At 46.0% G+C, this 5,469-nt stretch overlaps 1 pseudogene; it reads right to left on the bottom strand.

Moving 5' to 3' along the window:
- Positions 1–216: 216 nt before the first annotated feature.
- LOC142917097 (uncharacterized) lies at positions 217–2,802 on the bottom strand (annotated as a pseudogene).
- Between the last annotated feature and the right edge of the window lie 2,667 nt (positions 2,803–5,469).

Raw genomic sequence — 5,469 nt, 5'->3', positions numbered from 1 at the left:
TTGCATCATTCAAAACGAGTAGGCCGTTGCATGCTGGCGTCTGGGTCAAAATGTAGCAAATTCTAAACATTACGCTACAAATAATAGATCACGGCACTTCGATGGCAACACAAGCAATCGTCATCAGGTGGGACAAGCACAGCAGCAAGAAGAAGAAACTGCTGGAGTAGGCGCCTACTACTTCAGCAGTTTCTCTTGCTGTGGTTGTCCCACCTGATGACGATTGCTTGTGTTGTGATCTAAACGCCGTGATCTGTTATGTTTCTACCCACGTGGTGACTTTACCGAAATAACTCAACAGTGTGGATTCCTGCAGTCACGAAAGCTTCGAATCAAGATTGCCTACAAACTACACAACTGAGATGACGCATCAATCATCGCCCCCTACTGACAGGCTCTTGTCCACATGCAAGCCGGTGCAGGGCCACCACCTTGTGCCACACAGGGGCAGCTGCTACTTGGGGATGCTCTTCGAGTGTTACAGACGAGGTACGACATAAAACTCCGAGTTGCCGAGGCGATAAGGCAAGCACCGTGTAAATGCAATTATGATAACATAGTGAATGCTTGGGGGCTTATTGTCTCTCGCTCCTGGTAAAAGATCTACCCAACCCACAGGTCTACAAAGACTGGCCGCTCTTACTCTGCAGGTTGAACCTAGCCATTGAGTGTCCAACTTCACGTTCTTGTCATTAAAGGCCTGTGACAAAGGTGCATCTATTGGAGCGACATCATCTCAAGCTTACACATCTATCGGGTCTCCACTTGACTTTGTATTGTCTCGGAGGAAGTCCACCCACACCTCCACTTCCACAAACTGCTGGGAGTTGCCTCTCTCTGCCTCACAGTCAGAATTCTCCTCCTGCTTTACGTTGCCTCCATCGATGTGAAGGTCCCATTTTGGAGTTGAATCTTCATCTTCACATTTTACCTTCACTTCTTCCCTCTTCACCATCACTTCTTCACATTTCACCTCGATACCTTTAAAAGTGTCCAAGCTGGGATTTTCTTCCGGTTCGTGTTTCATGAGGGATGGGCTCATTGCGGCACTTTGACTTTCACAAGCTATTTCAGACTGCACTCCATGTGGATCTTCTGATGCTTCTGTGTTCTCTGGTGTACTTGAAGATTTGATGAATCTGCAAATGCCTTCCCAGATACACTGCACTTGAAGGGTTTCTCTCCCGTGTGTGTTCTCTGGTGTTTTTTTAAGAGTAGATGAATTTGAAAATGTCCTCCCACACACACTGCACCTGAAGGGTTTCTCTCCCGTGTGTGTTCTCTGGTGTGTTTTAAGAGATGAATCTGAAAAAGTCTTCCCACACACAGTGCATTTGAAGGGTTTCTCTCCCGTGTGTATTCTCTGGTGTTTTTTAAGAGCAAATGACTGTGAAAATGCCTTCCCACACACTGCACTTGAAGGGTTTCTCTCCCGTGTGTGTTCTCTGGTGTGTTTTAAGAGCAAATGAATCTGAAAATGTCTTCCCACACACACTGCACTTGAAGGGTTTCTCTCCCGTGTGTGTTCTCTGGTGTTTTTTAAGAGTAGATGAATCTGAAAATGTCTTCCCACACACAGTTCACTTGAAGGGTTTCTCTCCCGTGTGTGTTCTCTGGTGTGTTATAAGAGCAGATGAATCTGAAAATGTCTTCCCACACATACTGCACCTGAAGTGTTTCTCTCCCGTGTGTGTTCTCTGGTGTGTTTTAAGAGCAAATGAATCTGAAAATGTCTTCCCACACACACTGCACTTGAAGGGTTTCTCGCCCGTGTGTGTTCTCTGGTGTCTTTGAAGATGAGATGAATCTGAAAATGCCTTCCCACACACACTGCACTTGAAGGGTTTCTCTCCCGTGTGTGTTCTCTGGTGTCTTTGAAGATGAGATGAATCTGAAAATGCCTTCCTACACACACTGCACTTGAAGGGTTTCTCTCCCGTGTGTGTTCTCTGGTGTTTTTTAAGAGTAGATGAATCTGAAAATGTCTTCCCACACACAGTTCACTTGAAGGGTTTCTCTCCCGTGTGTGTTCTCTGGTGTGTTTTAAGAGCAGATGAATCTGAAAATGTCTTCCCACACATACTGCACCTGAAGTGTTTCTCTCCCGTGTGTGTTCTCTGGTGTGTTTTAAGAGCAAATGAATCTGAAAATGTCTTCCCACACACACTGCACTTGAAGGGTTTCTTGCCCGTGTGTGTTCTCTGGTGTCTTTGAAGATGAGATGAATCTGAAAATGCCTTCCCACACACACTGCACTTGAAGTGTTTCTCTCCCGTGTGTGTTCTCTGGTGTCTTTTAAGAGCAAATGAATCTGAAAATGTCTTCCCACACAAACTGCACTTGAAGGGTTTCTCGCCCGTGTGTGTTCTCTGGTGTCTTTGAAGATGAGATGAATCTGAAAATGCCTTCCCACACACACTGCACTTGAAGGGTTTCTCTCCCGTATGTGTTCTCTGGTGTGTTTTAAGAGCAGATGACTGTGAAAATGCCTTCCCACACACAGTACACCTGAAGGGTTTCTCTCCCGTGTGTGTTCTCTGATGTGTTTTAAGAGCAGATAACTGTGAAAATGCCTTCCCACACACAGTGCACTTGAAGGGTTTCTCTCCTGTGTGTTCTCTGGTGGGTCTCAAGAACTGATGGCCATGCAAATGCCTTGTCACACACAGTGCACTTGAAGGGTTTCTCTCCTGTGCGAGTTCTCTGGTGCTGTGTCAAATTTCCAGTCCAATCCGTGCTGTATGCACGCTGGTCGCATTGTTGACTTGTCGTCCCGGCTTGCTGTGCTGAGTGCATTTGCTCCATCAGACCAGCGTCAGCTGCAGACAGAAAATAAGAATATCCACACAATCTACACGTCAGTATCGAGCCATGGAGGAATGAATATATACAGTCACACGTGACTTACACGTCTATATTCATTTATGTATTCACGACTAGCTGTACTACCCGGCTTCGCCCGGGACTTGGATCCACCACGTCCGGCCGCCTTTGTCTCCCCAGTGGCGATGTTCACACCACAACAGTTACTCGTTTGAGGCTGAGTCGACCTAGGGGAGGCCCAGAAGCGGTTCAAATAATCGTCACCGGTGGTGGCCGTGAGCGGGAATCGAACTCGGGTCGCCGGGTTCAGTAGCGCGGCTTAGCGCTAACCGCTACACTACAATGCGTTACGCTTACACACACACACAGACACACATAGACACAGACACACACAGACACACACACACAGACACACACAGACACACACACAGACACACAGACACACACAGACAACGCTAACCACTACACTACAATGAGTTACGCTTCCACGTGCGAGGGTCACGTGACAGATTTGACGTCACAGCTCACTTGCCGTGCAAAAAATCTATACATTATTGAGCTCCCCTCCCCCCAATAAAACACAAAAGTGTATTTGTATAATGTTTGCACGGTGTACAGTCTGGAAAGTACCTACATGGCAAATTTCCAGTTTGTTGCATGTCAGGAAGTACGCTAAACATTTTGAACATACAACACACGCAATCACAACTTTGCCTTTTATATATATTTGGAGATGCAGTGAAAAACTTTCCCAAATTCATCACGCGGTTTCAGTTTTTTGATTTTCAGTTTGATTTATTTTGGTTATAGTCCCGTGAGTCATTCGGCTCTTGAATCGGGTGCAACCACAACAAGCAACACAACAAAAACACGACCAAAAAAAACATCTTACAGTGACTATGTGTGACTGTGCAAACAGCACTGTCATGGCACGCAATGAGAGGGCAAATGTCATAAATATTCCTGTAAGCCCTCGCATCTTCAACATTAATGTTGCCATAGAAACGTGGGGTTTTTTGCTTCATTAAAAAAATTATTATCTGTTATTTTTATTTTATTTTCTATCTACGTGACTTTACCGAAAGAACCAAGAATATTAATTCCTGCAGTCACCAAAGTTTAAAGTCAAAACATTCACACACGTTGACAAAGCCTCACCTTGTGTTGTTGTGGGCAGGTGGCTTCTGATAACAAGAGCGGTATAGCAGCTCAAGCGGGCTTGGCCTGGTAACAAAAGAAAATAAAAACTGCGTGAATATTGACAATAAAACAAAGTTACAAAGTGACGAGCCGGGTGAAGACAAATTAAACTTAAGCGAGATAATTAAAGTGAACGCAATCAGGCGAGGGCAGGAGGCAAGGCCACGCGTGGCTAGGCCCCGCGTTGTAAAGTTCCAACCTGGACATCGATTCCCATGCTCGCTGCTACTCAACTGACATCCCTACGAGAGAGAGGCTCTACCTTGGTAAACAACAACAACAACCACCACCATGAGAATTTCTCACCTCGGATTTCAGTGCAAGCGCGGATCGGCAGCCTCCTGTTACCTCGCGACGTCACGCGGGTAAGCAGGTAACATGACGTCACTTCTGGGGTAAGAGACACGCCCCTCCCATAATAAACGGCTGGGCAACTGAATAGATTATGTTAATGTGAACTGGCCATATCTCGAGGGATGGGGCGTGGCTGCTGAACTCGACGGCTTCAACGGACACATTATGTTAATGAACCGCCAGTCACTGGGCGTAGCTTTGCCCAAATAAGGATTGGCACTGGATTGACATCGGCAGTGACCCAAGCGGTGACATCACGCTCAAGAGCGCTGTGGACGAGGTTGGCAGAGTGTGAATACCTTGGTGACATGACGTCACTAGCGAAGTACACCTCCCGATGGCACTTCATGCCGATGAGGTCATGCTGAGTGGTGACGTCGCAGAGCGGGGATGGAGTTTAAGTTGATTTAGCTTCATTTTCCATTGCCCCCTCCCTTGGGTGCGTGACCGCAGCAACAACGTGGACATTGTGTGTGTACATACACACACTGTGTGTGTGTATGTACACACTGTATGTGTGTACGTACACACATACAGTGTGTGTACGTACACACTGTGTGTGTGGGGGTAGTGGGGGGCAAAGGTGGTGCATTAGCCAGTCATCTGAGTCAGTCGACCCATGGCATCTTATCATCAATTTATTTTAAAAATTGTATTATTTTTATTTATTCGTATTTTTTTATTTTATTTTGTTTATTTTTTTGTATTCTATCTACGTGACTTTACCGAAAGAACCAGGAATATGGTAGCGCATTCTCTATTTGTTGCAGAGGTTCAAAGTTCAAATCCGACAGGCACACCTGGCCACCCCAGTAACATTCACCACAATATGCGCTGTTCTGCTTCACGGCGGATGTAAAACAGAGTATTGTGTCACTCACAACGCACAGGTCATTGCATGCTGGTGTCACGGTCAAAATTGTGGTAATTCCAAACATTATCCAGAAACTCTACAACGGAAATGTTTGGCTACGTTTGGTTTGAAAGAAGTGTTAGTCAAACAGAATGTGTATTTGCGTGCGCGTTTAAACGTATCTTTGTACGAGCGGTAGGGCAGCGGTTAGCGCTACGCTGCGCTACGAACCCGGAGAC

Source organism: Petromyzon marinus, unplaced genomic scaffold, assembly GCF_048934315.1.
Source record: "Petromyzon marinus isolate PM22_M1 ecotype Great Lakes invasive population unplaced genomic scaffold, UKy_Petmar_22M1.pri1.0 PM_G_Scaffold_41, whole genome shotgun sequence".
NCBI classification, from domain to species: domain Eukaryota; kingdom Metazoa; phylum Chordata; class Hyperoartia; order Petromyzontiformes; family Petromyzontidae; genus Petromyzon; species Petromyzon marinus.
This window is presented reverse-complemented; position numbering and strand designations above follow the sequence as displayed.